Raw genomic sequence first — 23,869 nt, 5'->3', positions numbered from 1 at the left:
GCTCCATCGCCCCTATGACTGTCCTATTGATCTCTTGCCTGGTGCTGAGCCTCCCCGGGGTCGAGTTTATCCGTTATCTCTCCCAGAGACAGAGGCAATGTCTCAGTACATTCAAGAGAATCTGGCAAGAGGGTTCATCAGGAAGTCAGTGTCACCTGCTGGGGCTGGGTTCTTCTTCGTGCAGAAGAAGAATGGGGAACTGCGTCCATGCATAGACTACAGGGGTCTTAACGCCATCACCGTCAAGAATAAGTATCCTTTGCCCTTGATATCTAAGCTCTTTGATAGGCTTCGGGGAGCAAGGGTGTTTACTAAACTAGATCTGCGGGGTGCTTACAACCTGATTCGCATCTGTGAGGGGGACGAATGGAAGACGGCTTTTAACACCAGGGATGGGCACTATGAATATCTGGTGATGCCCTTCGGGCTCTGTAATGCCCCAGCCATTTTCCAAGACTTTGTGAACGACATCTTCCAGGATATGCTCACCACCTCGGTCGTAGTCTATCTGGATGATATTCTCATCTACTCTCCAGATATTGACTCTCACCGGAGAGATGTTTGCAAAGTCTTCGACCTCCTACGGGCAAACTCCCTCTATGCCAAGTTGGAGAAGTGTATGTTCGAGCAGGAGTCCTTACCTTTCCTGGGCTATATCATCTCCGCCTAGGGATTGGCTATGGATCCTGCCAAACTACAGGCCGTGATGGACTGGCAGGAACCCCGTTCTCTTAAAGCGGTGCAGCGCTTTATGGGGTTCATTAATTATTATCGCCAGTTCATTCCGCACTTCTCAACTTTGGTAGCTCCCTTGGTTGCCCTCACCAAGAAGGGGGCAAATCCCAAATTGTGGTCTGAGGAGGTCTCTAAGGCCTTTAACTCCATAAAGTCACACTTCGCTAGCGCTCCCAACCTACATCGCCCCGATGTAGATAAGCCATTTATCATGGAGGTGGATGCCTCATCTGTTGGTGCTGGAGCAGTCCTCTTCCAAAAGGATGCTCAAGGTCGGAAGCATCCTTGCTTCTTCTTTTCTAAGACCTTCTCACCAGCAGAGAGGAATTATTCCATTGGGGACAGGGAGTTGCTAGCCATGAAGTTGGCCTTCTCGGAGTGGAGACATCTCTTGGAGGGAGCTCGTTTTCTATTCCAAGTCTTCACAGATCATAAAAAATTGGTGTACCTGCAGACAGCCCAGTGGTTAAATTCTCGCCAGGCCAGATGGTCCTTGTTCTTCTCCCGGTTTCATTTCACACTCCATTTTCTTTCTGGGGAGAAGAACATTCATGCCGACACTCTCTCTCACTCCATTGTGTCATCTCTGGAGGAGGAAGAGGAGCCTCGGCTTATTGTCCCCACTGAGAGCCTGAGAACCGTGGCCCAGGTTTCGCTAGGTTTCGGGCAAGACTTTTGTACCATCCGGTTTGCGACCGGAGGTTCTCTCTTGGGCACACTCGTCCAGGGTGGGTGGACATTTTGGTTCCAAAAGGACATCTGAGTTACTGGCGAGGACATACTGGTGGCCGCATATGGCTCGTGATGTCGCAGACTCTGTTCGGGCGTGTGTCTCTTGCGCCAAGAACAAGTCCCCTCGGCAACGGCCAGCTGGGTTGCTTTATCCTCTGCCAGTGGCGGACAGGCCCTGGGAGATGTCGGGATAGACTTTGTGGTGGGCTTACCCAAGTCTCGTAACTGCACCATTATCTGGGTGATCACCGACCATTTTTCCAAAATAGTTCACTTGGTGCTTCTTCCACGGCTAACGTCTGCACGGGCTCTGGCAGCCTTGTTCATCAAGCATATCTTTCGCTTACACGGTATGCCGGACAAGATTGTCAGTGACCGGGGTCCCCAGTTTGCGTCTCGATTCTGGAGGGAGCTTTGTCGTCTACTCAGTATTGAGTTAAATCTCTCCTCGGCTTATAATCCCGAGACGAATGGGTTGGTTGAGAGGGCCAATCAGACTCTGGTCACTTATTTATGACATTTTGTTTCTGCCAGGCAGGATGGCTGGGCATCCTTGTTACCGTGGGCTGAGTTTGCCCTTAACCCAACGCTGTAGCCGACTCCACCGGTCAGACTCCTTTCCTCCTTAATTACGGCCAACATCCGCGGGTTCCTGTGCCTATGCCCATGTCCTCTGCTGATTCCAGGGTGGCAGACTGGGCAGTGGAGGCACAAGACATTTGGGACTGCACTCAGGATGCTATCCAGGCCTCCAAGGAGAGAATGAGGTCCTCCGCCGATGCACATCGGCGCCCTGCCCCGACCTTTGCTCCTGGCGACTTAGTGTGGCTCTCCGCCCGTAACATAATGCTGCATGTTGAGTCCACTAAGTTTGCACCTTGCTACCTGGGTCCCTTCAAGGTCCTCGAACAGGTTGGCCCTGTGGTCTACTGTCTAGCCCTTCCTCCACGCCTAGGTATCACCGACACCTTTCATGTGTCCCTCCTTAAGCCCGTATACATGTCCCGGTTTTCTGAGTAATCTGCCGGGACATCGGGTTCGTCTACGGACGATTACGAGGTGAACACTATTTTGGGGTGCAAGGTGGTTCGTGGCAAAAAGTTTTATTTGGTGGACTGGAAGGGTTACGGTCCTGAGAGCCTGCTGAGCACATTCGGGCTCCGCAGCTCATTGCTGCCTTCAAACGTAGCGAGGCCCAAGGGGGGGTAATGTTAGGGGTCGAGTTCCTGCCTCTGCACAGGGGGAATCTTGGACCATCTCAGCTGCGGTCTCCCATTCTTCTCCTGCCGCAGTGGAACCTGCTCAGCAGAGACGTCAGTCCCAGCGTCTCGCTCAGTCTGACTCTGTACAAAGAGTTACTGCTGCTTTTCCTGCTTCTGCCATTGAAGTCAGTGCTGGGCAGCGGCGAGCAGATGCTTCTGGGACTAAGTCCTGCTTTTCTCATTCTGAGCATGCCCAGAGTAAAATCTGTCAGTGGAGATCGAGGGTCACATGATCAGACACTGCAGCTAAGGCCATTGGTCCTTCAGGAAGGTCTTGTAGGTGCTCACGCTCTGTGGCAGCCTCTCATTGGTCCTTCTAGGAAGGTCCTGTATGTGCTGCAACTATTTAAGGCTCGCATGGCCGCACGGCCATGTGCTAGTATTGTTCTATGTTGTACTTTGCGCCAGTGTGGTCACGTATGATTGTGTTCAGGGACCCGGTTGAAATAAGCCCCTAGAATGCTGGCACCTCCGGCGAGGAGTTTGTGTGTTTGAGTATTCAGGGACCTGGCTGAAATAAGACCCTAGCATGCTGGCACCTCCGGCGAGGAGTTTTGTGTGCATGCATGACCACTGACTGCTCTTGTTTGGGTAGTTAGCCTGTGCCACTGTGAAGTTTAACAGGGCGCAGTGCTTTGAGTTCACGGCTACTCTGTGAAGTAACAGAGGTAGCTCATACCGCCATTTAGTGCCGCCATTTGCTAGCAGCAGGTTCTCCTGCATGGTGGACCCCGGGCTGCGAACGCATATATTATAATAAAGTCTCTATATCCATTTGGTACGTTCCGCTAGCCCTAACACAGTGTTCTCTGGCATCAGTTGTTGTACTACTTACAACAACTGATGCCTATGTATGGCATTTTTGTGGGGATTTAGTCATTTTGGGGTATGAGGAATGGAGTTATATGTAGAGATGAACAAACTTGTTCAGAAAACATTTGCCAATCTCAAATTCTGCATGAATGTAGTACATTAGGATTCATGTTTGGATTCCCAAGCATTTTTCCTCAAAGTCGGCAAAATTTGGTCACAATTCGGTAAATGATCGCATTTCCACTAGTGATTTTGTTAGGACTGTGGTTTTGGCTAGGATAGCAGTGCTTTATGATGAGCAGGAAGGGATGTGTTTTTTGAGGGGAGGGGGCGGTTATAGATCAGGAGAGTGGCAGAGTGTTTTTGCTTTAAATTAACTTAATGTGTGTATATTCCGGAAGCCAATCAGGATGCAGATACCATCCACAATGTCAAGACACAAGAGCATCTATCAGTCACATGTCCTTCTCCATATAAAAAGTGGACATGTTGTTTTTGTGGTACCATTTTCTCAGTGTAACAGCACAGAGAGGCTGCTCCTGATGCAAGTTGCAATATAGTTAGATAGGATCCATTCTTGTGTGAAATCGACCCTCCAGCATCTAACTGATTTGTGCTAATAGTGTTCTTCAGGCAGGAGTCAACATTTCCTAATCCAAATCGTTTGGGTTAATACTGTTTTGCAGTCAGGTCTCAGGAGGTCACATTTCCTAATCAAAATCGTTTTGGCTAATATTGAGGTGCAGGCATCAGGCCCCATTTCCTAATTCAAATTGTTTGGGCTAATACTGTGTCGCAGAAAGTACTGAGGAGGTCACATTTACAAATCAAAATCGTTTGCATCAATATTGGGGTGCAGGCACCAGGCCCAAGTTCCTAATCCAAATTGTTTGGGCTAACATGAAGTAAAATTCCATGAGTCAGCAACTGCATAAAATCTTCAAAGCTTTACTTCAAAACATAGAATTAAAATTCATGGTGGTAGATAGTGCTCAGACGAGTTTCAAGCATGAACTGCCCTTGATCACTGAGTATAGCAAACAAACCCATGATAAAATACTTAAAATAAGTGCTGACCAAACATTCAAAGGCAAAACTAATAATAATTAGCGAAACGAGAGTGTAACAGACACTATTAGATATACAACAGTGTCATATTTGTACCTTCATAATACAAGGTTGCAACACTAATATTAAGCAACAGATTATTGGAGCTAATATATGGACATTGTGTCATTTCAGTAGGCTCCACAATCATTGGGAAGACTGCTGACTTGACAGATGTCCAGAAGGCAGTCATTGACACTCCACAAGGAGGGTAAGCCACAAAAGGTAATTGCTAATGAAGCTAGCTGTTCACAGAGTTCTGTATCCATGCATATTAATGGAAAGTTGAGTGGAAGGAAAATGTGTGGTGGAAAAAGGTGCACAAGCAACTGGGAAAACCGCAGCCTTGAAAGGATTGTTAAGAAAAGGCCATGACCAAAAGACAATGTCAGAAGCTTCTTACCTGGGCCAAGGAGAAAAAGAACTGGACTGTTGCTCAGTGGTCAAAGGTGTTCAGATGAAAGTAAATTTTGCATTTCGTTTGGAAATTAAGGTCCCAGAGTCTGGAGGAAGAGTGGAGAGGCACACAATCCAAGCTGCTTGAGCTCTAGTGTGAAGTTTCCACAATCAATGATGGTTTCGGGAGCCATGTCATCTGCTGGTGTAGGTCTATTGTGTTTTATCAAGACTAAAGTCAGTGCAGCCATCTACAAGGAAATTTGAGAGTACTTCATGCTTCCCTCTGCTGACAAGCTTTTTGAAGATGGAAATTTCATTCTCCAGCAGGACATGGCACCTGTCCACACTGCCAAAAGTACCAATACCTGGTTTAAAAACAACAGTATCACTGTGCTTGATTGACCAGCAAACTCACCTGACCTTAACCCCATAGAGAATCTATGGGCTATTGTCAAGAGGAAGATGAGACACACCAGACCCAACAATGCAGCTGAGCTGAAGGCTGCTATCAAAGCAACCTGGGCTTCCATAACACCTCAGCAGTGCCACAGGCTGATCGCCTCCAGGCCATACCGCATTTATGCAGTAATTGATGCAAAAGGAGCCCCAACCAAGTATTGAGTGCATTTATTGAGGCCAATATTTTGGATTTTAAAATCACTTTTCAAGCTGGTGTTATAAAGTATTCTAATTTACTGAGATGATGACTTTTGGGTTTTCATTGGCTGTAAGCCATAATCATCAACATTAACAGAAATAAACACATGAAATAGATCACTCTGTTTATAATCACTCTATATAATATACGAGTTTCACTTTTTGTATTGAAGAACTGAAATAAATTAACTTTTTGATTATATTCTAATTCTGAGAGAAGCACCTGTATATAAAACTTTAGATAGGAACATGTAAAAAGTACAAATATTGAATTAATTTAATACATTATAGGAAGAAAGGGAAATTATGTCAGAAGAGTACATGGTCTGTGCTCTACACAAAAAAAATGTTCAGTAGGTCTGATAGTTTCAGGAGACATAAGAACAACTGAGAGCATCAATAAGTGAAAGAATAGCGCAGGTATCATTTGCAGTATTAGATTGTGCATCAATTTATATTACATTTTACTCCAAAGAACTGGTGCAATTTAAGTATGTTCAAAGCTTGCATTTTAAAAAAGAAACATGCAAAATTTTCAAATCATCTTTCTAAAATAGAATATAGTACTCTAGCCAGGGAAGATACTATTAAAAATCTACAGAAACGCAAGCATAGAATCAGTATTTGCAAAATATAACTACAACATAATTGTCCAGATTTCGTTACTTCCCTTTGCAATTATTTTAAAATTGTATTCTGGAAACATCCACTGCATGAATGCCACACGTTAGAGCATCTGAATGCTAAGTAAACAAAGTCCCACTGCGCTCACTTTGGATTTCTTATTACTGGAACTGTTGATTAATTTATGCTGCTGTACTGCTGCCAGGAGCTCTCAATACCTCCCTTCACACTATTTTTATTTTTTTTCTGTCACTTGAACATTGTACATCAACCTCATGTGTGCTCATTAATCACATCATTACCATTTTGTGCTCTTAAAGTACGTAGAAGGTTTATAATAGGAATGTTCCTTCTCTCTCGATTGTTACATCTTGTGAAGGACCTGGGTGTGACTATTTTTCTAGTGCAGTTATTAAATATTCTTTTCTAAACATCACAATTAATAAAGTAAACATCTTAAAACAGGATTAGCTACAAACTGAAGTTAGTGGAGAATTTGCTGTATATATTGGACTGGGCATATTTAGTCATAAATGGAATAGATTCTGGTTTTGGCAACAACAGTTCGGCGTTAATGAATAGCTTTATGTTGCCATATGGTTCGCCTGAGTGGCATCATATCTCCTCTAGAAGCAATTTTTATTTTACATAGTTGTATGATGCCATCCTCAGAGGATGCCTTTGGAGGGACGTGAACATTTTTCCATCTACGTAGATCTGAGCCCTCAGAATATTGGAATATTGTAGAGCCTTCTTATAAAATATTGTGGATATAATAATTAAACAAAATAGGCATTTGTTCTTTTCAACTGAGCATTTTCATGCAACCATGTCTTATATAGATATTTAATACTACAATGGGTATAAAATACTGCATCTAAACACTCCTGTTAAAATGCCAGGTTTTTGTCGTGCAAAAAACATTATACCAATAATTTCAGCATTTTTTTCACTTTTATTGTCACCCAAATTCTGTGCAAATCCATTGAGAAACAAATTTTGAGGGGGAAAATAAAAACTAAAATAAAGTGTTTGCATAACTGTGTACACACACTTGGGAATAATTGGGAATATGGTTGTGTTCAGAATTAGCCAACCTCATTTAGAGTACGCTCAGACTAGTGTATAAAAAAATCTGTCCCATTCTCATCCAGAAATGGGGTATGATTTTTCTCACTTGCTATCCATGTGCTGTCTGTATGCAAGGTCGGACTGGTCTGGCGGAGTAGTGGTGAGATGCTCGGTGGGCCCCAGAGAAAGAAGAAGGGAAAAAAAAAGTTTTTGGGGCATGGATTCTTTAAATACACAGGAGGCAGGATTCCGCATATGCAGGCCTGTCCCGGGCGGTTGAGGACACATTCTATGGGGCCTGTGAGTAGCAGGAGCCCATTGCCAGCGTTGGCACCGGGTCCCTCCTCAATCACTCATCTCTCCTCATTCCCAGCAGCTGCAGTGTCTTCAACACCTTCTGACTCTCTGACGTCTCAGGGGAGAGGTTGGGATGATGTCACTACAGCACGCTCTTTGAACCCAGCACTGCAGTGAGTCAGAAGACGCTGAGTATATTGGACCTGCGGCGGAAAAGGGAGAGGTGAGTATTTAATTTTTTCTTATGCATGCTGCATTGTATTGGTCCTTTTATACTGTTTTGAGCATTATATGGGTCTCATTATACTGTATACAGCAATACATGGGTCCCATTACTTTATATGGAGCATTATATGGGTCACATTATACTGTATACAGCAATATATGGGGCCATTATACTGTATGGAGCTTTATATGGTCCCTGTTATACTGTGTGGCGCATTATATGGGGCCCATTATATATTGTATGGAGCATTATATAGAGCCCATTATATACTGTATGGAGCATTATATGGTTTCCTTTAGACTGTATGGAGCATTAAATGGGACCCATTATACTTTATGGAACATTATATGGGTGACCATAATACTGTATGGAGCAATATATGGGACCATTATACTGCATGGAACAATATATGGGGCCATTATATACTTCATGGAACAATATATGGAGCCCATTATACTGTATGTAGCATTATATGGGATGCATTAAAAACTGTATGGAGAAATATATGGGGCCCATTATTGTGTTTGGAGCATTATATGGGCCAATATACTATATGGAGCATTATGAGGGTCAATTATACTGTTTAGAGCAATATACGTGGCCCATAACACTGTATGGAGCAATATACAGTATGGGGCCCATAATGCAGTATAGAGCAATATATGGGGCCCATTATAAATGCTTGCCACCCGGGCGTAGAACGGGTTGAATAGCTAGTAAACTATCCCCAGATCTAACATAGTAACATAATTAGCAAGGCTAAAAAAAGACATTTGTCCATCTAGTTCAGCCTATATTCCGTCAGAATAAATCCCCAGATCTATGTCCTTCTAAAGAACCTAATAACTGTAAGATACAATATTGTTACGCTCCAGGAAGACATCCAAGCCTCTCTTGAATCCCACGACTGAGTTCGCCATCACCACCTCCTCAGGCAAGGAATTCCAGATTCCAAAATTCACTGCCCTAACAGTAAAGAATCCTCTTCTATGTTGGTGGAAAAACCTTCTCTTCTCCAGACACAGAGAATGCCCCCTTGTGACCATCACCTTCCTTGGTATAAACAAGTCATTGGAGAGATATTTGTATTGTCCCCTTATATACTTATACATCGTTATTAGATCGCCCCTCAGTCATCTTTTTCTAGACTAAATAATCCTAATTTTGCTAATCTATCTGGGTATTGTAGTTCTCCCATCCCTTTTATTAATTTTGTTGCCCTCCTTTGTACTCGCTCTAGTTTAATTTTATCCTTCCTGAGCACCGGTGCCCAAAACTGTACACAGTACTCCATGTGTGGTCTAACCAGGGATTTATACAGAAGCAGTATAATACTCTCATCATGTGTATCCAGACCTCTTTAATGCACCCTATGATCCTGTTTGCCTTGGCAGCTGCTGTCTGGCACTGGCTGCACCAGGTAAGTTTATCATTAACTAGGATCTCCAAGTCCTTCTCCATGTCAGATTTACTCAGTGGTTTCCCGTTCAGTGTGTAATGGTGATATTGATTCCTTCTTCCCATGTGTCTAACCTTACATTTATCATTGTTAAACTGCATCTGCCATCTCTCTGCCCAAGTTTCCAACTTATCCAGATCCATCTGTAGCAGAATTCTATCCTCTCTTGTATTGACTGCTTTACATAGTTTTGTATCTGTATGGAGGAGAGCCAGGCTAACGGTCTCTCTTGCGTATCAGGGCTGGAACTATTGGGACTGTCACCATTATTCCGGGGGGAAGAGATTTCTGACTGGAGCAGTTTGGGACACCTGACTGATGGGGCCGGGTTTGACTTAAATAGCAGTGTGCGTGAGAAGATGGGACACTTAGCAGGGAATGAGCTTGTGAGCAGAGAGATGGTTTACTCCCTCTTGACAGACCCACCCCAGCTAGCTGAGCCTTCACACCCAGCTAGCAAAACTGCTAATACACGCTACCCACAACCAAGAGATACATATGCACTGTTTAGTGACCAGTACAGAGGGCAAGCCTTTGCTTCGCTCACCACCATGGAGGCACAACTTAGTCATATCCCTGCGGTGCCAGTTGAGAACCGGACCGCGTATGTGGCTGTGTCCGCTGGACTGTGTGCTTCTACTGCGGCCTTGTCTACTGAACTTTCTGCTTCATCTGCTGTGCCGCGAACCTCCATCTCTACTCCACTGTGTGCCCGGACCAGGAGACCACGTGCCGAAGGTCCCAGAGGATTCATCACTGCAAGGAGACAGTGCACAGAAACTGATAAGTTAACCTTTTGTTACCTGCTGTATTTGTCTTTCCCCCAATCCGCAAATTCATATCCTTTCCCCCTCTGCTTATTCCAACACTGTTTTATATAAAGAACCTGTTAACCCTTGCTCTGTCTCCTGTGTGTCACTGCATTCTATGCACCTGCTATCATCGTACATATCATCTGCAAATATCGATATTTTACTGTCTAAACCTTATACCATCTGCCATTATTGATTTAAAATTAAAATTAAATAAAATAAATACGATGCATCGGAGGTAAGAAAATACACACAGCCAGTGTCTGTCAGTGTACAATTCTTGTCTGGTTCTCACATGCCCAGTCTCAAGTCTTTATTACAACTACAAAGATAAGAAAGTGGGAATGGCTTCTTACATTAAATTGCCTAAGAGAGAAGATATTTAAGTTGGGAAAAACAAAATTCAAACCAGTTCTACCCAGATCTCCTCTGCCTTCATGAGACATTCCAACAGGGCTCACCGCAATCAGGCAGCCTTAAATTTATATGCATTGGAGATCACAGTTATACAGTTGAAGAGTTGTGGACAGATTTCCAGGCTGAATTTGATCCATGGCTGTCTTCGCTGAACCTGCATCTAGGGAAGGCAGTGTAGGATAACGGTGGGTACCTGGTGGCGGCCCTACGGTGAGGCAAGCTCACACACGTGCCTTGCATGGCTCACACCCTCAACCTGGTGGTACAGCATTTTCTCAGCCGTTATCCTGGCCTGGGTGACCTGCTCTAGAAAGAACGCAAGCTGTGTGCTCATTTCCGCCGTTTGCACCCCTCTGCTCATCGACTTGCATCGATACAGAGGTTTTTGTCCATGCCAGGTAACAGGTTGAAATGCTGACATGGTGGATTTCCACTCTGCACATGTTTCAGTGACTGTGGCAGCATCAACGAGCCCTTACACAGAATGTCATGTCATATAGCCTGGGCCAACGCAGTACGGTGGTGGCGCATAGGGTTGAGCGACTTTCATTTTTTTAAGGTCGAGTCGGGTTTTGTGAAACCCGAATTTGTTCAGAGTCGAGTCGAGCGCAGTCGGCCGATTATCGCTAAAAGTCAGGGATCGACCGAAACACGAAACCCAATGCAAGTCAATGGGGAAGCATAGTCGGCAGTGAGTGGAGGCCAGGAAAACACCTACAGTGCCCATTTTAATGCCAAAAACATCCATTCTTGTTTCTGAAGCTTCTCAATCTTAATTAACTTTATAATAATAGTTGTTCAATGGAACTTGGGGGTCATTTGGCAAATTTGTGGGGGGTAGGGCTGGTTCAAGGTTTTAGTGGGCCCAGGAATCGCGGACTACGTCACGGCGGTGGAGCAGGGAGAGGAAAGTATTTCAACGTTGCAAGTGCTGTGATCCTGAGCAAGCAGGGGGGCACACTTGTTCGCATTGGCACTGGCACAGGGCCCCTCAAAGTACAGCGGTGTGTTTGCACGGCGGGGGCGCCTCCCACCAGCAGCGACACTTTTGCGTACTCTGAGGGACCCTGTGCCAGTGACGTCGCCAACGAGTATGCCCCCCCCCACCTGATGAAGGAACCTGCACTTTCATCTGCACCTTCCTCTTTGTCCCTGTGTAAGGTGGTATAACATGCGGGAAGGGGAACCTTACTTTCAGCAGGGTCAGATTCTGGCTGTGTAGAGTGCAAGGGGAATGTAGTGGTCTAGGTCAATGTACCAGCAGACTCATCTAGCAGTGGCTGGGCAATGGGCAGGATGAGGAGGAAACAGATATAGGGCCAAAGAATAAAGTAGGCTAAATGCAGTTCAAAATTGGTAACAGGACAGGACTAAACAGGCGGCATTGCTTTGTTCAGTGGAGTAGCAAACCCAGGAGCAGCAGACACTGTTTTAAGGGCCCAACCACACTAGTAGGCCAAATGCAGTTTAATATCTGATACTATAGGCCCAAAGCCAGAAGGTTGAAGCTCAGCTTTATTCAGTTGAGAGCAAACACCAGGGAGGGGCAGACACCGTTAGTAGGCCCTAACCACCAATTTTTAAAATAACAGCACTTAATGAGAGCCAGAAGGTAGAAGCTCAGCTTTATTCAGTTGAGGACAAACACCAGGCAGGGGCAGACACCGTTAGTAGGCCGTAACCACCAATTTTTGAAAACACAGCACTTAATGAGAGCCAGAAGGATGAAGCTCAGCTTTATTCAGTTGAGGACAAACACCAGGGAGCAGCAAACAGAGGTATTAGGCCCCATCCAGCAATTTAAAAAAAAAAAAAAAAGCTTAATCAGAGCCAGAAGGTAGAAGCTCAGCTTTATTCAGTTGAGGACAACACCAGGGAGGGGCAGACACCGTTAGTAGGCCCTAACCACCAATTTTTGAAAACACAGCACTTAATGAGAGCCAGAAGGATGAAGCTCAGCTTTATTCAGTTGAGGACAAACACCAGGGAGCAGCAAACAGAGGTATTAGGCCCCATCCAGCAATTAAAAAAAAAAAAAAAAAAAAAGCTTAATCAGAGCCAGAAGGTAGAAGCTCAGCTTTATTCAGTTGAGGACAACACCAGGGAGGGGCAGACACCATTAGTAGGCCCTAACCACCAATTTTTGAAAACACAGCACTTAATGAGAGCCAGAAGGATGAAGCTCAGCTTTATTCAGTTGAGGACAAACACCAGGCAGGGGCAGACACCGTTAGTAGGCCCTAACCACCAATTTTTGAAAACACAGCACTTAATGAGAGCCAGAAGGATGAAGCTCAGCTTTATTCAGTTGAGGACAAACACCAGGGAGCAGCAAACAGAGGTATTAGGCCCCATCCAGCAATTAAAAAAAAAAAAAAAAAAAAGCTTAATCAGAGCCAGAAGGTAGAAGCTCAGCTTTATTCAGTTGAGGACAAACACCAGGCAGGGGCAGACACCGTTAGTAGGCCGTAACCAAAGTTGAAGGCCAAATGCAGTTTAATATCTGATACTATAGGCCCAAAGCCAGAAGGTTGAAGCTCAGCTTTATTCAGTTGAGAGCAAACACCAGGGAGGGGCAGACACCGTTAGTAGGCCCTAACCACCAATTTTTGAAAACACAGCACTTAATGAGAGCCAGAAGGATGAAGCTCAGCTTTATTCAGTTGAGGACAACACCAGGCAGGGGCAGACACTGTTAGTAGGCCCTAACTACCAATTTTTGAAAACACAGCACTTAATGAGAGCCAGAAGGATGAAGCTCAGCATTATTCAGTTGAGAGCAAACACCAGGGAGGGGCAGACACCGTTAGTAGGCCGGAACCAACAATCTTTTAAAAAACAGCACTTAATGAGAGCCAGAAGGTGGAAGCTCAGATTTATTCATTTGAGGACAACTTGAATTAGGGACTGCAGACAGACTTACCAGGCTGTCCCCTGTGTGGACCATGCATCCAATACATTAACCCATTGCGCCACAAAGGACACGTAACCTTCCGTGGCCATGCCTACAGGTCCATGTGTCTGTTGTCAGGTGTACCTTTGGACTCACAGATTGACAGAATGCAAGGACAATGTGGTCTTTAACATGCTGGTGGAGGGGTGGGATGGCTTTTCTCGCAAAAGAATTGTCAACTGGGTAGCTCATAGTGTGGTACAGCGTAGTCCATCATGGCTTTATTAATATTAAATAAAATTAAAAAATAGGCTCTATGCACTGTAAAATAGGTTCCAGGGGTACACGGGCAGCAGTGGTCTGGTCAGTGGAGGCCTAGTGGAAGGAGGGACCGCAGACAGGCTTCGAAGGCCTAACATAATAAAATGGGCTGGCTGTAGGCACTTTATAATTGGTTCCAGGGGTACACAGGCAGCAGTGGTCTGGTCAGTGGAGGCCTAGTGGAAGGAGGGACCGCAGACAGGCTTCGAAGGCCTAACATAATAAAATGGGCAGGTTCTATGCACTGTAAAATAGGTTCCAGGGGTACACGGGCAGCAGTGGTCTGGTCAGTGGAGGCCTAGTGGAAGGAGGGACCGCAGACAGGCTTCGAAGGCCTAACATAATAAAATGGGCAGGCTGTAGGCACTTTATAATTGGTTCCAGGGGTACACGGGCAGCAGTGGTCTGGTCAGTGGAGGCCTAGTGGAAGGAGGGACCGCAGACAGGCTTCGAAGGCCTAACATAATAAAATGGGCAGGCTGTAGGCACTTTATAATTGGTTCCAGGGGTACACGGGCAGCAGTGGTCTGGTCAGTGGAGGCCTAGTGGAAGGAGGGACCGCAGACAGGTTTCGAAGGCCTAACATAATAAAATGGGCTGGCTGTAGGCACTTTATAATTGGTTCCAGGGGTACACGGGCAGCAGTGGTCTGGTCAGTGGAGGCCCAGTGGAAGGAGGGACCGCAGACAGGCTTCGAAGGCCTAACATAATAAAATGGGCAGGCTCTATGCACTGTAAAATAGGTTCCAGGGGTACACGGGCAGCAGTGGTCTGGTCAGTGGAGGCCTAGTGGAAGGAGGGACCGCAGACAGGCTTCGAAGGCCTAACATAATAAAATGGGCAGGCTGTAGGCACTTTATAATTGGTTCCAGGGGTACACGGGCAGCAGTGGTCTGGTCAGTGGAGGCCTAGTGGAAGGAGGGACCGCAGACAGGCTTCGAAGGCCTAACATAATAAAATGGGCAGGCTGTAGGCACTTTATAATTGGTTCCAGGGGTACACGGGCAGCAGTGGTCTGGTCAGTGGAGGCCTAGTGGAAGGAGTGACCGCAGACAGGCTTCGAAGGCCTAACATAATAAAATGGGCTGGCTGTAGGCACTTTATAATTGGTTCCAGGGGTACACGGGCAGCAGTGGTCTGGTCAGTGGAGGCCTAGTGGAAGGAGGGACCGCAGACAGGCTTCAAAGGCCTAACATAATAAAATGGGCTGGCTGTAGGCACTTTATAATTGGTTCCAGGGGTACACGGGCAGCAGTGGTCTGGTCAACGGAGGCCGATTGTAATGAGTGTCTGCCAGTTAGTAGTCCAAAACAACAAATAAATGTGAATGTCTCGCATTAAAACAAAACAAAAACACTAAAGGGTGCAATCATTAGGTTCAGGGGTGGGATCCTCTGCGTTGTTTCAGACCTACTAATTTAGCGCAAAGTATTTACTGTGGTAAATAGAGGACACTGCCCCTGACTATGTTAAGTACCATCATACATGTCAACACAATGGTATTGTCAGTGGCAGGTATGGAAGGATGTCAGCGCATAGACTAAACATTGGTGGAAGTGAGAGAGATAACTGTGGAAGTGGTAGAGCAATGTTTGACCTGGGGGTGGGTGAACTCTCTTGTGGCCGGCGGTACAGGCCCAGGGCCCCTCATGTCATGTGTCTGACGTTGGGTGCGCACCACCACAGCCAGAGACACTTTATTGTACTATGAGGGACCCAGTAGCAATGCCGTCGACCAAAAGCGAGCACACCCACCTCTTCAGACAAACAGCAGTCTCACGGGTGCTTGCGCCAAGTCGCGATACCACGGCCCCGTGTGGGGAGTTTGGCCATTTAGGGAGGTGTAAACATGTCGTATGCTGGACAATCAGCTGCAGCAAATTAGACATTAGAAAAGTAATTCACAGTAGTCCACAGGCAAGAGCTTTTCATAGGAAAGCTAGGTGTCGGCCGGGCAAGGTGGGGCAAAAGATTTCGAAATCCAGTTGTGGCTCATTTTAATGAATGTTAGATCATCAACATTTTGGGTAGCCAGACGAGTCCTTTTTTCGGTTAATATTGAACCTGCAGCACTGAATACTCTTTCTGATAGGACACTAGCTGCCGGGCAAGCAAGCTCCTGCAATGCATATTCTGCCAATTCTGGCGAGGTGTCTAATTTTGATGCCCAGTAATCAAATGGGAATGACGGTTGAGGGAGAACATCGATAAGGGATGAAAAATAGTTAGTAACCATACTGGACAAATGTTGTCTCCTGTCACTTTCAATTGATGCAGCAGTACCTGTCCTGTCTGCGGTCATAGCAAAATCACTCCACAACCTGGTCAGAAAACCCCTCTGTCCAACGCCACTTCTGATGTGTGCACCCCTAACACTCCTAGTCTGCTGGCCCCTGGAGCTCGTGTGAGAACGATCACGTGCGCTGTGTGCTGGGAATGCCTGAAGCAAACGGTCAACAAGAGTTGATTGTTTGGTTGCTAATATTAGTTCCAAGTTCTCATGTGGCATAATATTTTGCAATTTGCCTTTATAGCGTGGATCAAGGAGGCAGGCCAACCAGTAATCGTCATCGTTCATCATTTTCGTAATGCGTGTGTCACTTTTTAGGATACGTAAGGCATAATCCGCCATGTGGGCCAAAGTTCCAGTTGTCAAATCTCCGGTTGTGATTGGTTGAGGGGCAGTTTCAGGCAAATCTACGTCCCTTGTGTCTCTCAAAAAACCAGAACCCGGCCTTGCCACGCAACCAATTTTCAGTGCCCCCGGGAAAGCTTCCTCATTAAAAATATACTCATCCCCATCATCCTCCTCGTCCTCCACCTCCTCTTCGCCCACTACCTCGTCCTGTACACTGCCCTGACCAGACAATGGCTGACTGTCATCAAGGCTTTCCTCTTCCTCTGGTGCAGACGCCTGATCCTTTATGTGCGTCAAACTTTGCATCAGCAGACACATTAGGGGGATGCTCATGCTTATTATGGCGTTGTCTGCACTAACCAGCCGTGTGCATTCCTCAAAACACTGAAGGACTTGACACATGTCTTGTATCTTCGACCACTGCACACCAGACAACTCCATGTCTGCCATCCTACTGCCTGCCCGTGTATGTGTATCCTCCCACAAAAACATAACAGCCCGCCTCTGTTGGCACAGTCTCTGAAGCATGTGCAGTGTTGAGTTCCACCTTGTTGCAATGTCTATGATGCTGGGGAAGGTTCAAAGACCGCTGATAGGTCTGCATACGACTGGAGTGTACAGGCGAACGTCGGATATGTGAGCAAAGTCCACGCACTTTGAGGAGCAGGTCGGAGAACCCAGGATAAGTTTTCAATAAGCACTGCACCACCAGGTTTAAGGTGTGAGCCAGGCAAGGAATGTGTTTCAGTTGGGAAAGGGAGATGGCAGCCATGAAATTCCTTCCGTTATCACTCACTACCTTGCCTGCCTCAAGATCTACTGTGCCCAGCCACGACTGCGTTTCTTGTTGCAAGAACTCGGACAGAACTTCCGCGGTGTGTCTGTTGTCGCCCAAACACTTCATAGCCAATACAGCCTGCTGACGCTTGCCAGTAGCTGGCCCATAATGGGACCACTGGTGTGCAACAGTGTCATCTGCCGATGGAGTGGTTGGCCGACTGTGGTCTGTGGAAGAGCTGTCGCTTCTGCAGGAGGACAAGGAGGAGGAGGAGGGGGTGCGAACGCCTACAGCCAACTGTTTCCTAGACCGTGGGCTAGGCACAACTGTCCCGAAATTGATGTCCCCTGTGGACCCTGCATCCACCACATTCACCCAGTTTGCCGTGATGGACACATAACGTCCCTGGCCATGCCTACTGGTCCATGCATCTGTAGTCAGGTGCACCTTTGTACTCACAGATTGCCTGAGTGCATGGACGATGCGCTGTTTAACATGCTGGTGCAGGGCTGGGATGGCTTTTCTGGCAAAAAAGTGTCGACTAGGTAGCTCGTATCGGGGTTCAGCGTACTCCATCAGGGCTTTGAAAGCTTCGCTTTCAACTAACCGGTAGGGCATCATCTCTAACGAGATTAGTCTAGCTATGTGGGCGTTAAAACCCTGTGTACGCGAATGCGAGGATAAGTACTTCCTTTTTCTAACCAGAGTCTCATGTAGGGTGAGCTGGACTGGAGAGCTGGAGATCGTGGAACTTTCGGTGGTGCCGGTGGACATGGCAGACTGAGAGACGGTTGGAGATGGTATTGTTTCCGCCGGTGCCCTAGATGCAATATTTCCTCCTACAAAACTGGTGATTCCCTGACCCTGACTGCTTTTGGCTGGCAAAGAAACCTGCACAGATACTGCCGGTGGTGTGGAAAATGGTGGCCTTACAGTGACGGAAGGGATGTTGCGTTGCTGACTAGCTTCATTGGCCGAGGGTGCTACAACCTTAAGGGACGTTGGGTAGTTAGTCCAGGCTTGAAAATGCATGGTGGTTAAGTGTCTATGCATGCAACTAGTATTGAGACTTTTCAGATTCTGACCTCTGCTTAAGCTAGTTGAACATTTTTGACAGATGACTTTGCGCTGATCAATTGGATGTTGTTTAAAAAAATGCCAGACTGCACTCTTCCTAGCATCGGATCCGTTTTCAGGGATTGCAGACTGAGCTTTAACCGGATGGCCACGCTGTCCTCCAACAGGTTTTGGCTTTGACACGCGTTTTGGCCCAGATACAGGACCGGCAGATTGAACCTGTTGCGATGTTGATGCCTGCTGCGGCCCCTCCTCCACCTCCGCTTCTGAACTACTGCCGCCTGCACCCTGTTCCCCCAATGGCTGCCAATCGGGGTCAACAACTGGGTCATCTATTACCTCCTCTTCGAGCTCGTGTGCAAGTTCATCTGTGTCACCGTGTCGGTCGGTGGTATAGCGTTCGTGGCGGGGCAACATAGTCTCATCAGGGTCTGATTGTGGATCAGTACCCTGAGAGGGCAATGTTGTGGCCTGAGTCAAAGGAGCAGCATAGTACTCTGGCTGTGGCTGTGCATCAGTGCACTCCATGTCAGAATCTACTTGTAATGGGCATGGCCTGTTAAGTGTTTCACTTTCTAAGCCAGGGATGGTATGTGTAAAGAACTCCATCGAGTAACCCGTTGTATCGCCTGCTGCATCCTTCTCTCTTGTTGTTGTTTTTGCTGAAGAGGACAAGGAAGCGACTTGTCCCTGACCGTGAACATCCACAAGCGACGCGCTGTTTTTACATTTACCAGTTTCAGAAGAGGAGGCAAAAGAGCTAGAGGCTGAGTCTGCAAGGTAAGCCAAAACTTGCTGTTGCTGCTCTGGCTTTAAAAGCGGTTTTCCTACTCCCAGAAAAGAGAGTGTTCGAGGCCTTGTGTAGCCAGACGACGAACCTGTCTCCACAGCTCCAGACTTAGGTGTAATATTTTTATCCCCACGACCACCTGATGCTCCACTACCACTACCATCATTACCAGCTGACAATGAACGCCCACGGCCACGACCCCTTGCACCAGACTTCCTCATTGTTTTAAAAACTTAACCAAAGTAACTTTATTTGTTGCTGTCAAACAACTTACACGGTGAGCTATAACTTCAGTATGATTTCAATATCCCTTTACAGGTTGGTGAGACCACAAGGAAAATCAGGCCCAATGTTACACACTCTGTTTTCTGTGGCACCAAATCACAGAGATGCCACACACGCAGGACTGTCACTCAAGCACAACTGTCAATATTAATCTCCCACTGTTTTATTTTTTTTTTTTTTTTCAGGGAGACTTTAGAAACCAAATAAGATAAAATGATTTTTTCAGGGACAATTTAGAAACCAAATAATAATAATAAAAAAAGGCTTTCTATGGCCCACTGAGTGAGAGATGGCACACACAGGAGTCAGGAGTGGCACACAAGCCCTGAGGCCAATATTTTTCTCCCACTGATTGATGTAGTGATTTTTTTTCAGGTAGATTTTAGAACCCAAATCAAGCAAAAAAATAAGTAGGCTTTCTATGGCCCACAATTTGAGAGAGAGAGATGGCACACCCAGGAGTCAAGACTGGCACACAAGCAGAAAGGGCAATATTAATCTCCCACTGTTTTATTTTTTTTTTCAGGGAGACTTTAGAAACAAAATAAGATAAAATGATTTTTTCAGGGACAATTTAGAAACCAAATAATAATAAAAAAAGGCTTTCTATGGCCCACTGAGTGAGAGATGGCACACACAGGAGTCAGGAGTGGAACACAAGCCCTGAGGCCAATATTTTTCTCCCACTGATTGATGTAGTGATTTTTTTTCAGGTAGATTTTAGATCCCAAATCAAGCAAAAAAATAAATAGGCTTTCTATTGCCCACTGAGTTAGAGATGGCACACACAGGAGTCAGGAGTGGCACACAAGCCCTGAGGCCAATATTTTTCTCCCACTGATTGATGTAGTGATTTTTTTTCAGGTAGATTTTAGAACCCAAATCAAGCAAAAAAATAAGTAGGCTTTCTATGGCCCACAATTTGAGAGAGAGAGATGGCACACCCAGGAGTCAAGACTGGCACACAAGCAGAAAGGGCAATATTAATCTCCCACTGTTTTATTTTTTTTTTCAGGGAGACTTTAGAAACAAAATAAGATAAAATGATTTTTTCAGGGACAATTTAGAAACCAAATAATAATAAAAAAAAGGCTTTCTATGGCCCACTGAGTGAGAGATGGCACACACAGGAGTCAGGAGTGGAACACAAGCCCTGAGGCCAATATTTTTCTCCCACTGATTGATGTAGTGATTTTTTTTTCAGGTAGATTTTAGATCCCAAATCAAGCAAAAAAATAAATAGGCCTTCTATGGCCCACTGAGTGAGAGATGGCACACACAGGAGTCAGGAGTGGCACACAAGCCCTGAGGCCAATATTTTTCTCCCACTGATTGATGTAGTGATTTTTTTTCAGGTAGATTTTAGATCCCAAATCAAGCAAAAAAATAAATAGGCTTTCTATGGCCCACTGAGTGAGAGATGGCACACACAGGAGTCAGGAGTGGCACACAAGCCCTGAGGCCAATATTTTTCTCCCACTGATTGATGTAGTGATTTTTTTTCAGGTAGATTTTAGAACTCAAATCAAGCAAAAAAATAAATAGGCTTTCTATGGCCCACTGAGTGAGAGATGGCACACACAGGAGTCAGGAGTGGCACACAAGCCCTGAGGCCAATATTTTTCTCCCACTGATTGATGTAGTGATTTTTTTTCAGGTAGATTTTAGATCCCAAATCAAGCAAAAAAATAAATAGGCTTTCTATGGCCCACTGAGTGAGAGATGGCACACACAGGAGTCAGGAGTGGCACACAAGCCCTGAGGCCAATATTTTTCTCCCACTGATTGATGTAGTGATTTTTTTTCAGGTAGATTTTAGAACCCAAATGAAGCAAAAAAATAAATAGGCTTTCTATGGCCCACTGAGTGAGAGATGGCACACACAGGAGTCAGGAGTGGCACACAAGCCCTGAGGCCAATATTTTTCTCCCACTGATTGATGTAGTGATTTTTTTTCAGGTAGATTTTAGAACCCAAATCAAGCAAAAAAATAAATAGGCTTTCTATGGCCCACAATTTGAGAGAGAGAGAGATGGCACACCCAGGAGTCAAGACTGGCACACAAGCAGAAAGGGCAATATTAATCTCCCACTGTTTTATTTTTTTTTTTTTTTTCAGGGAGACTTTAGAAACCAAATAAGATAAAATGATTTTTTCAGGGACAATTTAGAAACCAAATAATAATAATAAAAAAAGGCTTTCTATGGCCCACTGAGTGAGAGATGGCACACACAGGAGTCAGGAGTGGCACACAAGCCCTGAGGCCAATATTTTTCTCCCACTGATTGATGTAGTGATTTTTTTTCAGGTAGATTTTAGAACCCAAATCAAGCAAAAAAATAAGTAGGCTTTCTATGGCCCACAATTTGAGAGAGAGAGATGGCACACCCAGGAGTCAAGACTGGCACACAAGCAGAAAGGGCAATATTAATCTCCCACTGTTTTATTTTTTTTTCAGGGAGACTTTAGAAACAAAATAAGATAAAATGATTTTTTCAGGGACAATTTAGAAACCAAATAATAATAAAAAAAGGCTTTCTATGGCCCACTGAGTGAGAGATGGCACACACAGGAGTCAGGAGTGGAACACAAGCCCTGAGGCCAATATTTTTCTCCCACTGATTGATGTAGTGATTTTTTTTCAGGTAGATTTTAGATCCCAAATCAAGCAAAAAAATAAATAGGCTTTCTATTGCCCACTGAGTGAGAGATGGCACACACAGGAGTCAGGAGTGGCACACAAGCCCTGAGGCCAATATTTTTCTCCCACTGATTGATGTAGTGATTTTTTTTCAGGTAGATTTTAGAACCCAAATCAAGCAAAAAAATAAGTAGGCTTTCTATGGCCCACAATTTGAGAGAGAGAGATGGCACACCCAGGAGTCAAGACTGGCACACAAGCAGAAAGGGCAATATTAATCTCCCACTGTTTTATTTTTTTTTTCAGGGAGACTTTAGAAACAAAATAAGATAAAATGATTTTTTCAGGGACAATTTAGAAACCAAATAATAATAAAAAAAAGGCTTTCTATGGCCCACTGAGTGAGAGATGGCACACACAGGAGTCAGGATTGGAACACAAGCCCTGAGGCCAATATTTTTCTCCCACTGATTGATGTAGTGATTTTTTTTTCAGGTAGATTTTAGATCCCAAATCAAGCAAAAAAATAAATAGGCTTTCTATGGCCCACTGAGTGAGAGATGGCACACACAGGAGTCAGGAGTGGCACACAAGCCCTGAGGCCAATATTTTTCTCCCACTGATTGATGTAGTGATTTTTTTTCAGGTAGATTTTAGATCCCAAATCAAGCAAAAAAATAAATAGGCTTTCTATGGCCCACTGAGTGAGAGATGGCACACACAGGAGTCAGGAGTGGCACACAAGCCCTGAGGCCAATATTTTTCTCCCACTGATTGATGTAGTGATTTTTTTTCAGGTAGATTTTAGAACTCAAATCAAGCAAAAAAATAAATAGGCTTTCTATGGCCCACTGAGTGAGAGATGGCACACACAGGAGTCAGGAGTGGCACACAAGCCCTGAGGCCAATATTTTTCTCCCACTGATTGATGTAGTGATTTTTTTTCAGGTAGATTTTAGATCCCAAATCAAGCAAAAAAATAAATAGGCTTTCTATGGCCCACTGAGTGAGAGATGGCACACACAGGAGTCAGGAGTGGCACACAAGCCCTGAGGCCAATATTTTTCTCCCACTGATTGATGTAGTGATTTTTTTTCAGGTAGATTTTAGAACCCAAATCAAGCAAAAAAATAAATAGGCTTTCTATGGCCCACTGAGTGAGAGATGGCACACACAGGAGTCAGGAGTGGCACACAAGCCCTGAGGCCAATATTTTTCTCCCACTGATTGATGTAGTGATTTTTTTTCAGGTAGATTTTAGAACCCAAATCAAGCAAAAAAATAAATAGGCTTTCTATGGCCCACAATTTGAGAGAGAGAGAGATGGCACACCCAGGAGTCAAGACTGGCACACAAGCAGAAAGGGCAATATTAATCTCCCACTGTTTTATTTTTTTTTATTTTTTTCAGGGAGACTTTAGAAACCAAATAAGATAAAATGATTTTTTCAGGGACAATTTAGAAACCAAATAATAATAATAATAATAAAAAAAGGCTTTCTATGGCCCACTGAGTGAGAGATGGCACACACATGAGTCAGGAGTGGCACACAAGCCCTGAGGCCAATATTTTTCTCCCAATGATTGATGTAGTGATTGTTTTTCAGGTAGATTTTAGATCCCAAATCAAGCAAAAAAATAAATAGGCTTTCTATGGCCCACTGAGTGAGAGATGGCACACACAGGAGTCAGGAGTGGCACACAAGCCCTGAGGCCAATATTTTTCTCCCACTGATTGATGTAGTGATTTTTTTTCAGGTAGATTTTAGAACCCAAATCAAGCCAAAAAATAAATAGGCTTTCTATGGCCCACAATTTGAGAGAGAGAGATGGCAC

The sequence above is a fragment of the Ranitomeya variabilis genome, chromosome 1, assembly GCF_051348905.1.
Source record: "Ranitomeya variabilis isolate aRanVar5 chromosome 1, aRanVar5.hap1, whole genome shotgun sequence".
In the NCBI taxonomy this organism is placed as follows: domain Eukaryota; kingdom Metazoa; phylum Chordata; class Amphibia; order Anura; family Dendrobatidae; genus Ranitomeya; species Ranitomeya variabilis.
The sequence above is the reverse complement of the archived record's forward strand: the minus strand, read 5'-3'. Positions refer to the sequence as shown.